Genomic DNA, 23,011 nt, shown 5'->3' with positions numbered 1-23,011 from the left:
ACAGAGCATTCTGTCCCAGTGGCTACACAGATCCTATCTGATCCCCATTGGAAGCAGCAGTCCTGTCCTGCTTTATGGCAGCTGAGATTCTAGCTATCTGTATAACAGAGCATTCTGTCCCAGTGGCTGCACAGATCCTATCTGATCCCCATTGGAAGCAGCAGTCCTGCCCTGCATAGCGCTAAATAATTACATTGAAAATTGTAAAATTGTTTAAAAATAATTGAAAAATTTAGCACTATCACACAAACTTGAAATCAAATATCATGTAATTTGTGTATCACAGTGCATTGGTTTAATATTCCCCTTTGGATGTTCTCCTGTCGAGGCCAGCAGAAAGGGTTAACCTATTTGCAGGGTTTTCCCCACGCAACACACGAGGAACGTATTCCAATATGTTTTTTGGAATAATTCTAGCAACAAGCAATTTGGGTTTGTTCCAAACAATCTATAGCCAGACCTGAAATCAGGAAATGGAAGGAGACGTTGCCTTCCTGGATTATATCAATGACTTCGGAGCCTTTTCCTCAATGGTAGGAGGACTGTCTGAGGCCGTTCGCGTTGCGAGGGCTGCTATTTATTGATGAGATTCATGCGTTTCGGATATTTCAAATGGTTTCTAAATCTCAAGGCCACGGAGACTCTGCTGAGTTAAAGTCATACAGGGAAAATCTGTGTGATTGACTACAAGCCGGGCCAGACTCAAGAAAACAGGCGGATGTGTGTGATATGTAAACCAGGAGAATAAACGAAGCTGTTTTTAATATGGAGATACGTCTGGCACAATGCACAATTCCACTGGGCCTTTATTCTGGAACATTGCAATTAACTGTAGGATACAGACCACCAAATACGTACATGTGCGCTTGGGTGTTACTTTAAACACGCCGTCTGGGTTTTTACTTGGTCCGAAACAGAGCCGGTTTAAGGGGCTGTTGTTTCCAACTACAAATCCCAGTAGCCTTAGTCAGTGTATATAAGGTTTATCTTGAGGCCAGATGCTTAATAGTCCAACAACGATGCAACTATTGCTGAGTACATATAGACAACTCGATAGGCCAGCCAGGCATAATGTCAAACAAGTGATTGGCTGATCGAAGCTAAGTGCAGGCAGCCAATCACAGTAAGCCTTAGGGCAGAGACACATGGTCAGATTCGGGGAGATCAGTTGCCCAGCAACAAATCTCCTCTTCTTTGGGTGACTAATCTCCCCGAACTGCCTTCCCCTGCCTTCCGCCGGCTAGAATGTACATCACCGACGGGATGGCAATGAGTGCGCTTCGTTTTCCGGAAGTCGCCTGAAGTTGCCTCACGAGGAAACTTTGGGCGACTTCGGAAAATGAAGCACTCTGAATTCCATCCCGCCGGTGATTTAGATTCTAGCCAACAGGAGGAGGCGGGAGGCAGTTTTAGGGTCAGGGCACACAGGCAGATTCGGCGAGATTAGTCGCCCAGTGACAAATCTCCTCTTCTTCAGGCGACTAATATCCCCGAACTGCCTTCCCCTGCCTTTCCGCCGGCTAGAATGTACATCACCGGCGGGATGGCAATCGTTGCGCTTCATTTTCCGAAGTCGCCTGAATTTGCCTCATGAGGAAACTTGGGGCAACTTTGGAAAACAAAGCACTCTGAATGCCATCCCGCGGGCGATTTAGATTCTAGCCGGCAGGCGGAGGCGGTAAGCAATTTTAGGATCAGGGCACACAGGCAGATTCAGAGAGATAAGTCGTCCAGTGACAAATCTCCTCTTCTTCAGACAACTAATCTCCCCAAACTGCCTTCCCCTGCCTTCCTGCTGGCTAGAATGTAAATCGCCTGCGGGATGGCACTCGGTGCGATCATTTACCTAAGTTGCCCGAAATTTCCTTGTTCAGGGAGATTAGTCACCCCGAAGAAGAGGAGATTTGTCGCCGGGCAACTAATCTCCCTGAATCTGAGCGTGTGTCTCTGCCCTAACAGTAAAGAATAGTTACCCCTCCAAAATTTCCAGTCTTTCATCAAAATACCTCTTCTTATGATTTATATTCTTTGACTTCGAAGTTCTGTTTCTATGCTATATAAATCAAATAAAATGCAATGCACGGGCAATTGCCAAGCCCCCTTAACCCACAGCAACCACTCAGATATATTGTTGAGCATTTAATCCGGATACAAACTGCTGGCGGGTTGCTATGGGTTACAAGACAAGAGCAAACGTGTCCTTGTTCGTGCAACACTTTCTGCCCATTCCTGAGCTGCGGGATCACTCTGACCGAAATAATCCCCTCCATGGTTTCCAGGAAGTCCCCGTGGCCCCAGGACACAGAGTCCATCAATGTGCCTGAAATCGTGTACCTTACATCTTGTTTTGCTTATGCTGAGCCTTCGTACTGCTAACTCAATTTGTCAGCCCCCACGGCCAAACAAGACCAAAAGAAATGCCGGCGAGATCATTTCGCTCCAAACCCCACTGAACTGAAAGATGTTTTGCACAAGGAACATCTCATCTGACTTCCGCCCCCATTCTGCTCGAGAGGTACAACCGCGCCAAAGCGCATTCAATCGCAGGGGAACAGATGTTTTTTTAAGATATTTCTTTTCTAATGAATTATAGATTCTAATTACATCACCGGTCTGCGATTTCATTAGACACTGAGAGATTGATGAATTTTTATCAGTTGCTGTGTTTGGAACCAAATCATCCAACAAAAATGAGAATATCCATTCCTCTATCACTGGGGGGGAAAACAGCACCTGTCTCAAACGATGTAATCGTCCTCATATTCATCCTTCGCTATTTTTTATGTGCTTTTAATTAGTGCTAGAATCTCAGCTGCCATATTGCAGGACAGGACTGCTGCTTACAATGGGGATCAGATAGGATCTGTGCAGCCACTGGGACAGAATGCTCAGTTATACAGATAGCTAGAATCTCAGCTGCCATAAAGCAGGGCAGGACTGCTGCTTACAATGGGGATCAGATAGGACCTGTGCAGCCACTGGGACAGAATGTTCTGTTATACAGATAGCTAGAATCTCAGCTGCCATAAAGCAGGACAGGACTGCTGCTTACAATGGGGATCAGATAGGATCTGTGCAGCCACTGGGACAGAATGCTCTGTTATACAGATAGCTAGAATCTCAGCTGCCATAAAGCAGGGCAGGACTGCTGCTTACAATGGGGATCAGATAGGATCTGTGCAGGCACTGGGACAGAATGCTCTTTTATACAGATAGCTAGAATCTCAGCCATAAAGCAGGACAGGACTGCTGCTTACAATGGGGATCAGATAGGATCTGTGCAGTCACTGGGACAGAATGCTCTGTTATACAGATAGCTAGAATCTCAGCTGCCATATTGCAGGACAGGACTGCTGCTTACAATGGGGATCAGATAGGTTCTGTGCAGTTACTGGGACAGAATTCTCTGTTATACAGGTTGGCAGGTAATGAAAGTTTAAACACATTTCTGTTTTTTTTTCACAGTTTTGCTTATGAAGGTGAATTGCCCTTTAAGCTGCGAGTCTAACATTTCCCAAGGGACCTGTTATCTTATATTGTTACACTTACTTATTTGCTTATCTCAAAATTGTTACAAAAGTATCTTATCTGCTGCTGTGGCTGTTCTGGGCTCTCTGCCAAAAGCCAATTAAGTGAGAAACTTTGTTTCTTTTTCTGCCTGTTCAGTGCAGAGAGAAACTGGACTTTCCAGTACAAACGTTGAGCTGTCAAAAGAGGGACTGTCCCTCTACAAACGGGACAGTAGGGGGGTATGCCTATCTAGTGCTACCAACCTGTATTTCAATAGGGATTAAAAAAGCAAACAGGCCGTAACCCTTACTACTCTTATATGACAATATAGAAGCATGGGGACAAATCTGCAGAAATCATTACCAGTCCCCTATCACCTATACAACTAAATCATATCCTCCAGGCAATGCAGAATAAAAGTATAAATTAAAAGGGGAAATAAAACAGAAGAAACTAAAACACTTATTTTAACCCTCCCACTCGTCCCATAAACGTTTGTCTCCTTGCACTGTCTGTTGTGTACATTCGCCTTAACCTCTGGCTTATACATTTAATATACATCTGGGAAGCAAATGTTCTCAGTCTACAACTTCGAAATTGATGGGATGCAAAAAAAAAAAAAAAAATTACGGCAGAACTATGATAACAAATCATTACTGCTCAAATCCCCAGTCCGGTTGTGTAGAAGGATTATCGTTGCCATACTGCAGCGATTAAAAAAAGAACATCGCCTTTCCCATTTCAGAGGGTTCTAAAGGTTTCGGAAAGAGGAAGTAGCGTTTGGCTTTAAATTAACCCCTTCAAAACCAGTGGGGCTCCATACACAACCTCATGACTTTTTTGGAACACAAAATATTTCACTCTATTTATAGGTTACATGTTGTTTGGCAAAAGGTCAGTTTCATTCACACTAATTGGCTACTGGACATTGGTCAGCTCCGACGCAAGGCCATATTTGTCTATAAAGCTTTATTGGCTTGTTAAAGGTTTATTTTCCCTTAAATAAACAACTATGTATTATGTCTGAAATTATAGTGTGTACTTTCACTCTGGTTATATGGGGTAGTAAGAGGTTATAGCTTATAATGTGCCCAGAACATTCCTTCTCTGTATATTTGTATTTATACATATGGGAAGGAGGTGCCATATTGTTTCCCTTAGACAGTACAGTATGAGGGTATAGCTTATTGTGTGCCCAGAACATTCCTTCTCTGTATATTTGTATTTATACATATGGGAAGGAGGTGCCTTATTGTTTCCCTTAGACAGTACAGTATGAGGGTATAGCTTATTGTGTGCCCAGAACATTCCTTCTCTGTATATTTGTATTTATACATATGGGAAGGAGGTGCCATATTGTTTCCCTTAGACAGTACAGTATGAGGGTATAGCTTATTGTGTGCCCAGAACATTCCTTCTCTGTATATTTGTATTTATACATATGGGAAGGAGGTGCCATATTGTTTCCCTTAGACAGTACAGTATGAGGGTATAGCTTATTGTGTGCCCAGAACATTCCTTCTCTGTATATTTGTATTTATACATATGGGAAGGAGGTGCCATATTGTTTCCCTTAAAAGGTACAGCTTATATTGGGCCCAGAACATTCCTGACATCCCTTCTGTATCCCTTCTGTAGGAGCAGCCATATTAATTTACAGTATAAAGGTATAGTTTATAGCGTGCCCAGAGCATTCCTTCTCTGTACAGTTGTATTACTACAGTCAGTATTGGTGGCACATTAGAAATCATTTACACCAAACCTGCAGCCTTCCCATTGTTGGATGCTAAGAGTTGCATCTCAATAACAGCCAGAGGTATCCAGGCAGTATATGTTTAATAAATATTTAATTCAGGCAATCACCACTGCGTTACCATGAAGGTTTTTCAGGATGAGGGTCAATAAAAATTTTTAGCTTGAGGCTTACAATCTAATTCTCAAGCTTCAAACCTGATTTGTCTATGACAGTTTATTAGATGGCAGTTTAAATATATATTTAAACAATATCACAATAATAGCATGCATGCTTCTAGAATGTAAGCTCTTGAGACCAGATAGAAAGTCTGATTGATATAAAGCCTTCAGCCATATAACACATCAGGACAGACAAAATGTATATGATATAAGACGGCCGCAACAATAATCTAGCGGTGTGCACGACGAGTATACGATTAGCTACAAAGCTGGAGTTGATGGAACCAAGCCCAGTTCTCCATCCATCTGATACCTTGAGCTAAGCAGGACAGCTCAGTACCCTTTAAAGCTCCCACTCAATAAGACTTTAATTAAAAATATCAGCTGACCAAACTTGGGGTGAAGCTAAGAAGAACCTTAATCCTTCTGCAGCCACCGAAATGCCATGAAACAAAAGCAACCCCCCTCTTACCTTGTACGTATAGCATTGACTTCCCAAGAACGTGGCCCTTGCACTGTTAACTCCCTTTTCAGTGGATCTAATGAAGTGTCTTTCAAAGCCAGTTGTCAGTTGCTGTCCTCAAACGTCTCCTATTTCTAGGTAACTAGAGTCCCCCTTCTGTCTTTCTCAAGCCTGTTAGGACTTCCCCTGTTTCCTAAAAAGTCACCCTCTCCCTCTCTCCCCCTGAAGCATTGACTGACTCAATGGTCACAGAGCACACATGAAGAATTAGAGGTCATTCATTATGGGAGGCAACAGCTGGGAGATGGACCTCCCAAAACTTCCTGCAATTAACAAGTGAAAGAGATTAGAGAGGGAGATACACACAAGGGCATCCCGGCTAAAGGTGGGATTTTGCCTCTCTGGCTGCTCAGATTTCTGGTTGATCAGTTCAAGGTAAGAAATCGGATGAAACATTCTTTTCTTCCAAATGAACCTTATATAGAACAAGGGACCCTTTTTTCCCTCCCTCTCGCTCTTTTCCAACGGGTGAGTGACCAGATTTGAAAGGAATTAGTAGAAGGAAGACTGCACTTAATTAAAAAAGAAAGAAAAGCATTTATAAAGTTTTAAGTGTCTGGGAAAAAAAAAAAAGAAGTGAAACGCAGGTAACAAACAAAAAAGTGCTTGTTCCGTCAAATCTTTGGGGCCGATTCACTAAATTCGAGTGAAGGATTCGAAGTAATTTTTGGGCTACTTCGACCATCGAATGGGCTACTTCAACCTTCAACTACGACTTCGAATCGAAGGATTCGAACTAAAAATCGTTCGACCATTCGATAGTCGAAGTACTGTTTCTTTAAAAAAAACTTCGACCCCCTACTTCGGCAGCTAAAAGCTACCGAAGTCAATGTTAGCCTATGGGGAAGGTCCCCATAGGCTTTCCTTCGATCGTACGATCGCAGTATTTGCGCTAAATCCTTCGACTTCGATATTCGAAGTCGAAGGATTTTAATTCCTAGTCGAATATCGAGGGTTAATTAACCCTCCATATTCGACCCTTAGTGAATCAGCCCCTTAGTCTTGCTTACAAAATGTATATAAGACATTTTGATATATATATATATATATATATATATATATATATATATATATATATATATATATATATATTTCTTCATTCTTTTACATTAGCGATTGTTGGACTTTTTCAGTTCAAGTCCTTCCTAGGTGATCCAATCTTGAGTCATTCAGCCATAGTTCCAAAAATGAATATACAGGATACTCCAAATCTTACCCCGATTGTTCTTTAAAAGCCCACTGTGACCCACTGCTTTACATGGAAAACCAAGAACAAGTACACGTGCACGGGGCCCATTCACTAAGTTCGAGTGAAGGAATAGAGGAAAAAAAACTTTGAATTTCGAAGTGTTTTTTTGGCTACTTCGACCATTGAATGGGCTACTTCGACCTTCGACTACGACTTCGAATCGAACGATTCAAACTAAAAATCGTTCGACTATTCGACCATTCGATAGTCGAAGTACTGTCTCTTTAAGAAAAAACTTCGACCCCCTAGTTCGCCACCTAAAAGCTACCGAAGTCAATGTTAGCCTATGGGGAAGGTCCCCATAGGCTTTCCAAGTTTTTTCTGATCGAAGGATAATCCTTCGATCGATGGATTAAAATCGATCGAAATTCGATCGAACGAATTGCGCAAAATCCTTCGACTTCGATATTCGAAGTCGAAGGATTTTAATTCGCCAGTCGAATGTCGAAGGTTAATTAACCCTCGATATTCGACCCTTAATACATCTGCCCCATAGTAGGGTTGCACTGAATCCAGGATTCAGCTGGATCAGGCCTTTTTCAGCAGGGTTCGGCCGAATCCTTGTGCCAAACCGAATCCAACTCCTAATTTGCATACTCAAATTAGTAATGGGAAGTGAAATTGCGTGACTTTTCGTCACAAAACAAGGAAGTCAAAATTATTATATTATTATTATTATTATTATTATAATTTTCATATGCAAATTATGATTTTGATTCGGTTCGGTATTCGGCCTAATCTTTCACTGAGAATTCAGGGATTTGACCGAATCCCAAATAGCGCATCTCTACCACATAGATATACAAACAGTGCAGGTGGGACAAGAACCTTGGTATGTCAAGGAGGGTCGGACTGATGCGCCGGAACACCGGGAAAAAACCCAGTGGGCCCCAGCCCTCATGGGCCCCTGCCAGGCCAGACCCCCTCTCCCAATCTCCTGGCCCTACAAAAAAAAACATTTGCGGCAGAGCGCAATGCCGTTCGCACATGTGAGCAGCTCCTTTTGCGCCTTTCGTTTGTGCGGCATGGATCCTTTTGCGCATTACGTTGCAGTAGGTGGTAAAGGGGGGCCCTGCACAGCTGTCCTGGACAAAAGTCCCCCCCTGGGCCCTCAGTCCAACCCTGATATTGTCAAGAACCAGTGATTTATCTATTAAAATCCAATTTTCACCTGTAGAATCTGATATTTGAGAGCAATGTAAACTGTAAAAGTTCTGCTGAAATAAACAGTTGCAGGAAAGCCACTCGTGTGGCCCTAACTTGTTATGGAAAGTTTTAAGAGCTCCGTCAAGGAATCGTCTGCCATGTAAAGCAATATGGCCAACCCCCAACTAAAATAAATACATGCGAATATCTTGTGGACAAATGTGTATCCTTCAAAAATTGGGTGCAACAGACTTATCAATTGTTGGCCCAATAAACGAGATCTTTTCGCAGCAGGAAGTAATTACAGATGCGGAGGGTTGACAGATAGGGCTGTATAGAGAAAGCAGGAGCGATAAACTGATGATTATTGGTGGCAGGGGGTGCTGGAATATTTTAGCAGGCAACTCTAGTTATCTGGTGTAAAATGCCTACTGGAGGATGCCATTTAAATATAACTGGAGCTGCTCGTGTGCAACGAGACCCTCTAACCTCTCTAGAATGTGAACTTTTGTGACAGATGCCAAATGTCCGGCATGCCTGTAGCAAATTCCGCTAGCCATTCCTCTAGCCAGTGGAATCTTAAAGGGATACTGTCATGGGAAAATATTTTTTTTTTAAAATGAATCAGTTAATAGAGCTGCTCCAGCAGAATTCTGCACTGAAATCCATTTCTCAAAAGAGCAAACAGATTTTTTTATATTCAATTTTGAAATCTGACATGGGGCTAGACATATTGTCAATTTCCCAGCTGCCCCAAGTCATGTGACTTGTGCTCTGATAAACTTCAATCACTCTTTACTGCTGTACTGCAAGTTGAAGTGATATCACCCCCCTCCCTTTCCCCCCAGCAGCCCAACAACAGAACAATGGGAAGGTAACCAGATAGCAGCTCCCTAACACAAGATAACAGCTGACTGGTAGATCTAAGAACAACACTCAATATTAAAAACCCATGTCCCCCTGAGACACATTCAGTGACATTGAGAAGGAAAAACAGCAGCCTGCCAGAAAGCATTTCTCTCCTAAAGTGCAGGCACAAGTCACATGACCAGGGGCAGCTGGGAAATTGACAATATGTCTAGCCCCGTGTCAGATTTCAAAATTGAATATAAAAAAATCTGTTTGCTCTTTTGAGAAATGGATTTCAGTGCAGAATTCTGCTGGAGTAGCTCTATTAACTGATGCGTTTTGAAAAAAAATGTTTTCTGATGACAGGATCCCTTTAACATGGGGTCACCATGGAATAGCTAAATCCTTTCTAATACATTGTCATCAAATTCATCCAATTTTTACGTGGCGTCTTCGCAGCGCCGGATTTCAATGTGCGGCGCCCCTAGGCCGCGCGGTCCTAGCGCCCACCTCACCTCCCCTTCCCAGCACGCCGGCGTTTTTTTGCCGGCGCAGCTGCTGTAATTGAATGGGGACGCACGCGTCCCCATAGTGCGGCTGGGCGGCATGCCGCCCCTATTTTTTTGCCGCCCTAGGCCTGGGCCTATGCGGCCTTGCCGCAAATACGGGCCTGCGTCTTCGAAGCAATGAAATGTTCACCAAACTCATAAAGTGAAATATCACTCAAAAGATGTCTATCACCCTTTCGGCTGTATTTGCTTTAATTCCTCGTCTGCTTTGTCTTTCATTTTTATTTTCTCTATACTTCTCGTGCCATTGTTATATTTTCCTCTATTACTTTCTGTTTCAGTTTTTTTGCTAATTCCTCTTTAATTTCCCCCCTCTTTTGAGCTCTCCCGTTTGGCTAGTCATTGTTCTGGGATAAATGTGTAAATCTATCACCGCCAGAGCCGATTCTATGTCTGTATCTTCAGAAATTTCTTTTAGTATTTGAATATACAGGTATGGGACCTGTTATCCAGAAGGCTGAGGACCCGGGGGTTTTCCGGGTTAACAGATATTTCTATAATTTTGGTCTTCATACATTAAGGGGCAGATTTATCAAGGGTCAAAGTAAAAATTAGAAGTAAAAAAATTTCGAGCTATTTTTGTGTACTTCGACTATCGAATAGGCCAAAATTTGATTCGAATTTGAAAAAAATGTGATTATTGAATATCGAAATTTATCATGCACGGTCTCTTTAAAACTTCGACTTCGACCATTCGCCATCTAAAACCTGGCATATGGGGGACCCCCTAGAAAGTATTTGGACAGTAACGTAACTGGAGGGGGACGGCCATGGTGCGGTACATGCAGCCGGGCCCCGCGCCCCTCCGTACAAGATTATCTGGGCGGAAATCGGCCGCTGCGGGTGGAAATCGCCAGTGCGCAAGCTGCCGGGGGGCCCTGAGGGGGTGCAAGCCCTGGCCCAATTGCACCCCCTGCTCCCCCGTAGTTCCGCCACTGTATTTGGAGTCATTTGGTGGACTTTGAAAAATCTACGTTTTTTTTAAAAAAATTGAATCATAGTAGATCAAATACGATCTTATTTCGTTTCGAACGATTCGAATACAGCCTTTTCACCCACAGAAAAAAACTTAAATTTTTTAAATAAATTTCGGTTGGTCATTTTTTATTCGAATTTCGAGTTGATGGGAGTTTTTATAAAACTCCCATCACCTCGAAATTCGACCCTTGATAAATCTACTAGAAAATCATGTAAACATTCAGGGGTGTAACTACAGAGGAAGTAGACCCTGCAGGGGGGCCCAGAAGGTATAGGGGGCCCCATAAGGCCATACTTAATGAGCAATTTCAATATATATTAAAATATATAATATTTATATTAAAATTAATTTACCGTGGGGTAACATCGAGTAAATATTATATAAACCCATTAGGCTGGTTTTGCTTCCAATAAGGATTAATTATATCTTAGTTGGGATCAAGTACAAGCGACTGTTTTATTATTACACATTTTAAAAATGTGGATTATTTAGATAAAATGGACAGCCATTCTGTAATGGATAACGGGTTTCTGGATAATGGATCCCAGGGTTTGCAAATGAAGTTATCCAGAAGGCTGGGACTGTAATGTAGTTTATAAACAGAAATGCTTCTGGGAAACCTGATCCCTCCAAGAGTGGTCCTTTCAGCCGCAAAAAAATTTGCAATATTCCTAAACGCAGGCCACATAACTGCACTGATCTGCACTGCCAGAGTTTAAATAAACACGTGAATTGCAATTCCTCCACGAGTTTCCCCTCTATGGAGAGGAATCCAAAGAACGGGCACGTTTCTTAAAGGGAAACTATTCTATGTTCATAACTGACTTCCATTTATGTTTCTGTCTATATATTGGGTATGATATTGCCATATTTGTTATTTTGACTTTCATAGGCCAAAGTTTACAAAAAAAAAAACCTATTGCATATTGGTGTGTTTTATGGAGGAACAGCAGGTTCCAATGTGGTGGATTGAGGAAACCCAGTAGCAGTAGGGCATTAATGGTAGGTATTAGTAGAGGATGTAAAAAGTGGCACACAGCTAGGGAGGCCTCTATCCACACGTCTAACATGGACCTGATTGCATATAGTCTAGCAACCTGTTTTGCACATCTGTACCTTATTGCCCGGGGGGTAAGTTGAACCCTGACGACAGATCTCTTAACTCGAGCAGGATTTTTGATTACTGGCCCATGAAGCCTTTGCTTATCGGCCAGATGGCGGCTGCCCTGCACGTGAAAAGATTGAACACACTTCTTTTTCTCTTTCAATTGAAACTACAGATTGTTTGCTATTGAACCGGCCCACTTAAATTGCTCAGGTTACTCACTATCTCTTAATGGATTCCGAGATAAATTGTTATTAGTAATATAAATCACTAGGAGGCAGGCATTAGCGCTAGCAAACGACAACATTCAGTTTTTGGATTTATAGACCCCTGAGAAAGTGAATCGATCAGGCCATTCAATTTACATTTTTTTTTGGTCTCAATAGCACATTTTTTGTACATTTTTTGGCAAATATTAGGTTTTTAAGCTTGTGCAAAGCATTGCGTCCGGTTTCGGAGTAGGGCAGAAAATACATTTGCCTTTTTGATTTAAAAGGAAAATATTCATAATTATGGGTCCGGTTACATAAATGAAATAGGTCATAGATAATATTCACATGACCAAAATCGCTGCATTTTTCAGAAACACCAATAACTTTATTTCTCTTCCAGGTCCAACTCTTCCTCAATCAAATTTATTTTTTTTTAAGAAAAAAAACGGGTGCACAAGGGGTTAAGGCAGCTCTTTTTTTTTTTTTTACAATCGATTCCAACATTTCTGCAAGATCAAGAGATTAATATTTGCTGAGCAGAATAAAGAGTGTGCTATTGAATTTGAGGGCCAGGAGATGGACTGAGCGCCAGAACAGAACAAATTCAGGAAGTCGATTTCAGGATGTATGGTGTCAGAATATGTTACCGTTGGGAGGGGAGTGCAAGCTCCTGCTGGAGAGTGGGGGTGGAAGGAACTGTAACCTCACTGTGTAGCCGCTGCCTTAAATATTCAGTGGACATTTTTTGGCAAATTAATCACATATTAGGTTTTTAAGCTTGTGCAAAGCATTGCGTCCGGTTTCGGAGTAAGGCACAAAATACATTTTGCCTTTCGACCCCTGACTCAGAAGGACCTGGAAGACTGGAAAAAAAAAAGAATAATATAATGATATTATGGCTCTCGTGTACTGCTTTGGACCTTCTGGTATTTAGGAAATTATTTTTTTTCTATTTACCCAGTCTACACTATGCCACTTGTATGTCACTTGTAAGCAGTGTCAGGGGGTTTACTGGATACCGACACCTTTGACCTCGATCTTGAGGAGAGCAATTTATAATTACGCATATGGGATCTGTTATCTGGAAACCCGTTACAGAAAGGCCGTCTCCCATAGACACCATTTTATCCAAATAATTTATAGTGTTAAAAACGATTTCCTTTTTCTGTCTAATAATAAAACAGTCACTTGTCCTTGATCCCAACTAAGATATAATAAATCCATATTGAAAATCGACCTATTGGGTTTATTAAGGGGGCTATTTATTAAACTCCGGGTGGGCTTTTTGGGGCAAACTCAAGATTTATTAAAGCCTAATGAAACAAAAAGCCCACATATAAAAATCCTCCATCTCAGACCTGCCGAGTTTGTGTATAAGTCAATGGCAGGGGTCCCTATCCTATTTGGAAGTTTCTGTGATCTGCGGCTGGAATTAACTCGAAAATCCGACCATTTCGGACTTTTTGGGCAAGAATGAAAAAAATGTGGGCTTTTTGGAAAAAAGACCGAACAAATGGAGCGAAAAAAAAAATCATACAATTCAGGTTTTGACTCGATTTTATCAAGTTTGTACCCAAAACCGATTAAATTGAGCTTTTTTAATAATAAATAAGGTAAAAATCGGGTATTCGAGTTTGGTTGTGTTTTTTTCATTTAAATAATGAGATAAATTCGGATTTTAGTAAATAACCCTCTTAATGCTTACATGGTTTTCAGTAGACCTAAGATATGAAGATGCAAATTACAGACAGATCTGTTGTCTGGAAAACCCCAAGTCCAGATAATAGGTATTCCTGAGGTCTTTACAGAGATTATTTATACATCATTCCGATCAGTCCCTGCCCCAGTGGAGCTTACAATCTAAAGTCCCTATCACATTCACTAGGCACCGTGTGATCAGGGGTCAATTCACCTGCCTGTATATATTTGGGGAGGAATCCGGAGGAACCCATGCAGTGCAGATCACTGGATGGAATCAAATTTAGGACCCCCGACCTCAAGGCAGCAGTATCAACAACAGCATCAATATACAAGTCTAGAGTTAAAGGGGTAGCTGGTCTTCATTATTTATTTTTTACAGTTCTTGAATTATTTGCCTTCTTCTTGTCTTTCCAGCTTTCAAATGGGGGGGGGGTCACTGACCCCATCTAAAATACAAATGCTCTATAAGGCTACACATGTATTGTTACTGCTACTTTTTATTACTTTTCTTTCTATTCAGGCCTCTCCTATTCATATTCCAGTCTCTTTTCATATCAATGCAGGGTTGCTAGGGGAATTTTGATTTTAGCAACCAGATGACTGAAATTACAAACTGGAGAGGTGCTGAATAAAAAGCTAAATAACTTAAAAACCACAAATAATAAAAAAATAAAACCAATTGCAAATTGTCTCAGGATATCCCTCTCTACTTCAAACTAAAACTTAACTCAAAGGTGAACAACCTCTTTTATGCAGGCGATAAGACTTCGGCCAACTGTGACAATTAACAAGCAAGTTACTAAACTTGGTGCAAAAATTTGGAGCAGTAGAGCAGGGTCGGCCTGGACTATTGGGATACTGGGAGAAATCCCAGTGGGATCCCCTGCACTGGGTCTGCTGTCCACTGGGTTACTGGGACTTTAAAGTAGGGAATTTACTATTTTGGATTGGGCTGAACCCCCGAATCATTTGCAAAAGATTCGGACAAATACCGAAGCGAATCCGAATCCCAATTTGCATATGCAAATTAGGAGAATGAAGGGGGAAACATTTTTTACTTCATTGTTTTTCGACAAAAAAAAGTCACATGATTTCCCTCTACGTCCCTAATTTGCATGCGAATTAGGATTCGGTTCGGCCGGGCAGAAGGATTCAAATGAATGCGAATCCTGCTGAAAAAGGCCAGAATCTTGGCTGAATCCCGAACCAAATCCTGGATTCAAGGCATCCCTACTTTAAAATAGGGATGTACTGAATCCACTATTTTTGATTCGGCCGAACCCTTTGAGAAAGATTTGGACGAATACCGAACCGAACCATAATTTGCATATAATTAGGAGTATGAAGGGGAAAACATTTTTTTACTTCCTTGTTTTATTCCCTCCCCACCCTTAATTTGCATATGCAAATTATGATTCGGTTCCGCCGGGCAGAAGGATTAGGCCAAATCCGAATCCTGCTGAAAAAGGCCGAATCCTGGCCGAATACCCAACCGAATCCTGGATTCGGACTTTAAAGTCACATCTTCTGATGGGTCTTAGTTATCCCAGTCTGACCCTTAGCATTGGTAACTGAGTAATGCTCCACAATCCATTAATTTTCACCATTTCCTACCTCCTAGATACCCCAGTTTAGATAGGAGCGCTCCCGTTTCTAGGATTAAAAGAAAAGTGGGTGGCTCACACTGGGGCTGAAGGTGGCTTATTGTAACTCGGCACGGGTATGGTAAATTTTGGGCATTAATAGTTTGCAAATTGAGTGGAACACAAGTGTAATGGTTAGTTCATTTGCTGGGGTTGTCTTTTTGGATATCTAAAAAGCAAGAAGAACTCTGAAATATAATATATGTGCTGCCTCCTATGTCTATGTTAGGGATGCACCGAATCTAGGATTCGGTTGGGTATTTGGCCAAGATTTGGCCTTCTTCAGCAGGATTCGGATTCGACTGAATCCTTTGCCCGGCCAAACCGAATCCAAATCCTAATTTGCATATGCACATTAAGGGCAGGGAGGGAAATCACGTGTCTTTTTTTCAAAAAGACAAATAGTAAAAAATGTTTTCCCCTTCCCACCCCTACACAAATTAGGATTCGGCTCAGTATTTGGCCAAATCTTTCGCGAAAGGAATCGTGGATTCGGCCCTAGTCTATGTACCCTGAAAATTGAAAATGCTAAAAAAAGACCCCTATTTTTAATGTTTTCTCCATTAAGATATATAAGGCAAATTTACATTTTGCACAATTTCGGCATCTCATCCGGCTTTCCCTTTGTATAATAAATATAAAACCAGAGGTAGCCGATTTGCACATTTTTCGTGTTTAATTTCTTTGGCCGCTCTGCACAATGTCAGATTTCTGTTTTTTTGTGTGCGCAAAGCTGACATTCCACAGGAATCGGTAACTGGCAATGTTTAGAATATGTTTTGTTTGACGTTTGCCGAAGTGAAATCTTAATCGGGTTCCTCACCCACTGTGATCTGAAATTTTTTAATTTCCTCCAACTGGAAAGCTGCTGTTAATGTTAAAGTAGTGAAGAAGAAGAAAAAAAGGGTCTAAAAAGAAAAAAAAAAAACCTGGCAAATATAGATCTGGCTGAAATGTATATTTCTTCCTTCTGTCTTGCAAGAACTTTAAGGTTTTTCGGTTCACAGTAAAAAAAATACAAGTCCTGCCAGGTATATGGAAGAGAGGAATAATTTTAAGGCAAGTAGTCTCTTTTGTTACAAAATGCCCCCCCCTCTTAATATCCATATATTATATTATCCCAGTGGGCACTAAAACTAATAATCAACAAGGAATTTTTTTCCTAAAGCATTACCAAAACAAATCACTTTGCTTTCACAACAGTATGGAATTTTGGGTAACAGCCGCCAGTTAGCCATACTCTTAGTGCCAGATAATTCTATGTGTCATCAGTTATGGCTCTGACTGCCATATTTATATGATTAACATGTATTTATAAAGCTCCAACATGTTCTGCAGCACTATACACTAAACATACTAACCATATACAATAATACGACTGATACAAGAGGGCTCTGGTCAAAAGAGCTTACAATCTAAAAGGTACTAGTAGACATTTTACCAATTTACAACTAAATTGCTGGAAAATACTAGACCCCCAGGAAACTTTGCACCTTTTTATTAAATTATTGCTTTAAGGGTAGACAGTTTGCACTGGTCTTATAACAAGGGATGCACCAAATCCAGGATTCGGTTCAGGATTCGGCTAGGATTGGGCTTATTGACCGAATGTGCGTATGCAAATTAGGATTTGGTTCGGTATTCGTCCGAATCTTTCTCGAAGGATTCATGGATTCGACTGATATGATGATCAGATATGATTCCAATCAGAAACCAATTAACATTACCTGCTGATTGGATGTTAAAGGGGTTATTTATCAACGATTTTATCACAACATTTTCTGCTATAAACTCCGATCAAATCCGCTCTGGTTTTTTTACGCTTATTTATTATAACTTTTTCCCGATAATTTGCTTATTTCACGATTGTTTCGGATTTTTCACCTGAAACTCTGATTTCTTATGCTTTTTTTCTCGAAAACTTCGGGGTATTGCACGAAACCCAGCGCACAATCATTGGGACTTCTCCCACTGACTGATATGCAACCTCGACAGGTCTGAGATGCCGGATTTTCTAATTTGGACTTGTTCATCCTCGTGGTTTAATAAATTCCAAAAATTCATGATTTTTTAAAAGTCTGATCTTTATAAAAAAAAAACAACAATTTTTTTTGGGATTTTTCTTTTGGAGTTTAGGAAGTAACTAGGCCTGGTGCATTACGTATTACACCCATAACAACTTTAATAACTGATATCAACCGTATGAATTAGGCCCCCCTTCAGCGACCGGGGCCCCTTTTAGCCTATATTTCTGGGGGCACGTCTATTTTTAAAACATCTACTGCCTCTTTAAAAGTCAAAGAAACACAGAGTCCAAATCCGCGGAACAAATCTTCAGTTTGAACCTGAGATCCCTGCCCATAAACTCAGCTGCTCTGATGAAAATACCATTTTTTGAAACAGGCTCCGCTCGCTGAAGATTGGGATTATAAACTCCGTTTACGAGTTACTGAACTGAAGGCGCATAATCCTTAAGCAAAATGTACCGGATCGCCGTATTTTTATGAGCCATTTATACGATCTTATCCGCGGCTTTTGCTATGACAGAGAGACATCTTGAAGCTCCATTCAAATTCTTTGCTGACATTTATTTTTTCTATCAGACAATGGGTCGGTTTCCCTGGGAAACAAGGTCTCAGCTTTCATGGAAGCACTTTGTACGGCTGATTTTCTTAGAGGCCCATTGTGATACCTGTCAGCAAGGTTTCCCGGAGTTTAAAACTGACTCAGCCAGTGCTGCTCCCTATTGAACCCAAATTACCCAAAACTGACACCAAAATGTTCTACAGGTATGGCATCTGAAACCTGTTGTCCAGAGAGCTACAGAAAGGCCGTCTCCCATAGACTCGATTTTATCCAAATAATCCAAATGTGCTAGAATGTCAGCCATAAAGCAGGGCAGGACTGCTGCTTACAATGGGAATCAGATAGGATCTGTGCAGCCACTGGGACAGAATGCTCTGTTATACAGATAGCTAGAATCTCAACTGCCATAAAGCAGGACAGGACTGCTGCTTACAATGGGGATCAGATAGGATCTGTGCAGCCACTGGGACAGAATGCTCTGTTATACAGATAGCTAGAATCTCAGCCATAAAGCAAGACAGGACTGCTGCTTACAATGGGGATCAGATAGGATCTGTGCAGTCACTGGGACAGAATGCTCTGTTATACAGATATCTAGAATCTCAGCCATAAAGCAGGACAGGACTGCTGCTTACAATGGGGATCAGATAGGATCTGTGCAGCCACTGGGACAGAATGTTCTGTTATACAGATAGCTAGAATCTCAGCTGCCATAAAGCAGGACAGGACTGCTGCTTACAATGGGGATCAGATAGGATCTGTGCAGCCACTGGGACAGAATGCTCTGTTATACAGATAGCTAGAATCTCAGCTGCCATAAAGCAGGACATGACTGCTGCTAGTGTCCCTAGAAGTAAAATATTATATTTTTTATATTATCAGCTTACTATCAGTACCCAGAGCAGACACCTATCTATTAGGGTTAACGGTTTATTTTTACAGTATTATTTGTTTGGCCAGACACAAACAGTCGCTGAACTGAAGGTTAAATAAGCTGGCGAGTGACACGTACACATTCTGATGGTGGTTTAATAAATCTGGGTTCCTGTGGTGTACCCACTAATACCCACCGGCCTGCGTGCCAGAAAGGAAAAGTAGCGCTGGTCCAAAAAATGAAATCACACTCAGTGTGTGGTTCACCCCCCCAATACAAAACGTTGTATACTTTACTTTTTTGGATGAAATGGAAAATTTCACAAGTACTGGCAATCAAGGAACTGAGTGGACAAAAGTGTTTTTTTTTTATTTCTTCTCTCCCTTGCCTGGCAAAACCCCAGAAACATGTTCCTGACCCCAAAATATCCCCAGGGAAAGGAAAATACTTAAATGGATTCCACAGCGCCCTCAAACACACACCCGTGAAGTCCAAATAAACGCCCACACAATTAAAGGGGAAATTAACCTTTTCAGTCTTTTTTTCTGTAGATTGAAATAATTTAAACAGCTTTGCAATTAGTCATATTATGTAATTTATACATGATTTGCTGTTTTGCCAATTTGAAACTAGGGACTCTTTTTCTAGCAACCAGAAAATCTGCTGATTGGTCTGTATTTTTTTATTTTTTTATTCCTCATACAGGTATGGGACCTGTTATCCAGAATGCTCGGGACCTGTTGTTTTCCAAGTAACAGATCTTTCCGTAACTTGGATCATCATACCTTAAGTCTACTAAAAAATCATGTAAACATTAAGGGGGTTACTTATTAAACCTTAAATTTTTCTTGTCGGGCTCTTTGGGGCAAAACTCAAAAAAAACCTAGAATTTTTCAAGATTTATTATTATACCCGAAAATCCGCCTTCTCAGACCTGTCGAGGTCCTGTATAAGTCAATGGCAGAGGCACCTATCCCAAATTGAGGTTATTGTGGTCTTCGGTGGGTTTAGCCAGAAAACTTTGCGGGGTTTTCGGGAAAAAACTCTAAAACATCGAGCAATTTGGGAAAAAGGCCTAAAAAATTAGTAAGATTTGGGTATTTACTCGATTCTATCTGTGTTTTCCCCAATCTGATTTATTTGAGTTATATTATTAATAAATAAGGCAAAATAGGGCATGGGAGTTTGGTCAAGCTTTTTTTTTCATTTTATTTTAGGTGGGTTTAACCAGAAAATCTGACCTTTGCTGGGTTTTCGGGAAAAAACTCTAAAACATCAAGCCATTCAGGAAAAAAGCCTGAAAAATTTGTACGATTTGAGTATTTACTCGACTTTATCGTTTTTTTTCACGATCTGATTTATGTGAATTATATTATTAATAAATACGGCAAAATCGGGCATGGGAGTTTGGTCAAGCTTTTTTTTCATTTTATTTTCAGTAGGTTTAACCTTTGCGGGAGTATTCGGGAAAAAACTCTAAAACATAAAAGCCATTTGGGAAAAAAGCCTGAAAAATTCGTTTGATTTGGGTATTTACTCAATTTTATCAGGTTTTTCCCCCAATCTGATTTATTTGAGTTATATTATTAATAAATAAGGCAAAATCAAGCATGGGAGTTTGGTCAAGCTTTTTTTATTTTAATAACGAGATAAATTTGGATTTTGGTAAATGACCCCCCAAATAAACCCAATAGGCTGGTTTTGCTTCCAATAAGGATTAATTATATCTTAGTTGGGATCAAGTACAAGTTACTGTTTTATTATTACACTGAAAAAGGAAAGCATTTTTTAAAATTCCGATTATTTGGATTAAATGGAGACGGCTTTTCCGTAACTTGGAGCTTTCTGGATAACTAGTTTCCAAATAACTGATCCCATACCTGTATATTTCTGACAGTCTAGGGGCAGTTTTATCAGGAGCCAATGAACCTGCCCGTATGATTTTGGAGTGCGGGAGGATCTCCTACAGCTGAGACCCATGCAGTATCAAAATGCACCCCTGGTTGCATCATATAATGCGACGGCACCTCCATGCAGTGCAGTTGTTGCATTACACGATACCCTGTTTTTTTCCTGTGCTAATTTGGGCAGAAGTCGAAAACCCCACAAACAGGCGGAGATCTCCTTTGACTACTGTTTGGAAATTGCATTAGCCACGACGGGGCTCGTGTGCCTCCCTAGAACAATGGCTCGTGTGTAAGGGGAAACAAAACCAAAAAAAGATGTTCCATATGAGCGGGTACCGGTGCTGCCCAACCCCCATGGCAATCACAGCTGTCACTGTATACACCAATATGCTCCACACTCCCAACAGCCACTATCCTAAACAAAGAGGGGCATTTATACCGAACTTTATGTCTTTTAAATTAATGCAGGGATGGAAAAGGGGGGCGAATTTCACCTATTCTCAACAAACTTTCCTTCAATTTCCGCAGTTATTACCAACCTAATTTTTGTGATGACCGTGAAAATGGTGTGTTGTGGTTTTTATGAATTACGGATACATTGACCTCTCTCGTGAGCTGTAGCGAAATGACAAGTCGTCGGAAGTGGCAAAGACACGGAAAAGCAGGAAACAACCCCCACCCCCACCAGTTTTTGGGAAATGAAAACATCATTCCAAAATTGAGGGGCTAGGCTGAGGGGCAAGGAGGCACAGTAGGCATGGAAGTAGGTGATGGAGGTTTAGGCTGGAGAACGGGTTGGTTAAGGGCAGAGACACACACTCAGATTCGGGGAGATTAGTCGCCAGGCAATAAATCTCCTCTTCTTCGGGGCGACTAAGTTCCCCGATGTGCCTCCTACCGGCTCATGAGGAGACTTCGGGAGACTTCGGAAAATGAAACGTTCTGAGTGCCATCCCACCGGCAATTTTGATTATAGGCAGTTCGGGTAGATTAGTCGCCCCGAAGAAGAGGCGATTTAACGCCGGCGACTAATTCTCCACGAATCTGAGCATGTCTCTACCCTAACAGGAATACTGTTCATTTATTGTAAGGTATTGTTAACTGTTATATGCAGCCTTAACTGGCTGTTTTACACATGTCAACATGTTATTTTGTTATAATAATAATGATGGTTTGTTTGGTCGATATTTTACCCTAAGTTGACTATGGAATAAAGCAAGCTGCTGCCTTTTCCCCTTACTCTTTTGAGTATTTTATGGGGGGTAATGGGGTTGGGATCGACATTGAGTCATACTCAAGTCATGCTCGGGACCTGGGGTTTTCCAGATAGCGGATCTTTCTGTCATACCTTAAGTCTACTAGAAAATCATGTAAACATTCAATAAAGCCAATAGGCTGGTTTTGCCTCCAATAAGGATTAATTATATCTTAGTTGGGATCAAGTACAAGTTACTGTTTTATTATTACAGAGAAAAGGGGAATCAGTTTTAATCATATATCATCTATCTATCTATCTATCTATCTATCTATCTATCTATCTATCTATCTATCTATTTATCATCTATCTATCTATCTATCTATCTATCTATCTATCTATCTATCTATCTATCTACGGTATCTATCTATTTATCATCTATCTATCTTATCTCTCTCTGTCTCTCTTACTCCCCATTGCTATTGTCTCAGTGTATCTAATACAGGGAAAATCCATACAAAGGCAGGGTGCCAGGTTCTCCTTGGCTGAGCACAGGTGACTGTATGACTGGATGAATAAGTGGACCGACTGACCCTGTAATTGTAATTTAAATTACCCAGATGGTCAGCAGGGAGATTGTTAAAACTTGATCTGTGTGTGTCTGGGAATCAGGTTTGGGGCCATTACTCTTGAACAGCCTTCCCCATATGTGCTCAATATGGGTATTAATTGTGTATACATTTGCTAAAACAATAGGATTGCTCTCTGGTTAGGGCTGTATTTTCTCTGTAGGCACCAGTGGGGTAACAATTTAAGGGGTGTCCCTGGGGTGCCTATATATATATATATATATATAGGCTTAAAAACAATTCCTCCAACTCTGCACTTTAACAGTAGCTAAATTCAGTTGGGAATAGGGGTGCCCTTCTCTTCCTTGATCAGTAGCCACTTAGACTGTAAAGCACATTCACCTCTTGGCAAGGGTAGTGGTTGTCCAGAGGTCCATTACCAAGGTCAGCCCCAGACCCAAATCCTGCCCCTTCTCTGGG

At 41.1% G+C, this 23,011-nt stretch overlaps 1 protein-coding gene across 2 annotated transcripts in view; it reads right to left on the bottom strand.

The window, feature by feature from the left end:
• Nucleotides 1-23,011, bottom strand: part of LOC108701771 (eyes absent homolog 2) — a 120,072-nt gene that overhangs the window by 72,439 nt on the left and 24,622 nt on the right. The window contains exon 1 of one of the 2 annotated variants that reach the window (XM_041576045.1): nt 5,897-6,122. The exons of the other annotated variant lie outside the window; for it this stretch is intronic. The gene's annotated coding sequence lies outside the window, so the exon portion shown is untranslated. Of the gene's footprint in view, nt 1-5,896; nt 6,123-23,011 lie in introns of those variants that run through there. 2 annotated transcript variants of the gene reach the window in all.

Source organism: Xenopus laevis, chromosome 9_10L (genome assembly GCF_017654675.1).
Source record: "Xenopus laevis strain J_2021 chromosome 9_10L, Xenopus_laevis_v10.1, whole genome shotgun sequence".
Classification (NCBI taxonomy): Eukaryota; Metazoa; Chordata; class Amphibia; order Anura; family Pipidae; genus Xenopus; species Xenopus laevis.
This window is presented reverse-complemented; position numbering and strand designations above follow the sequence as displayed.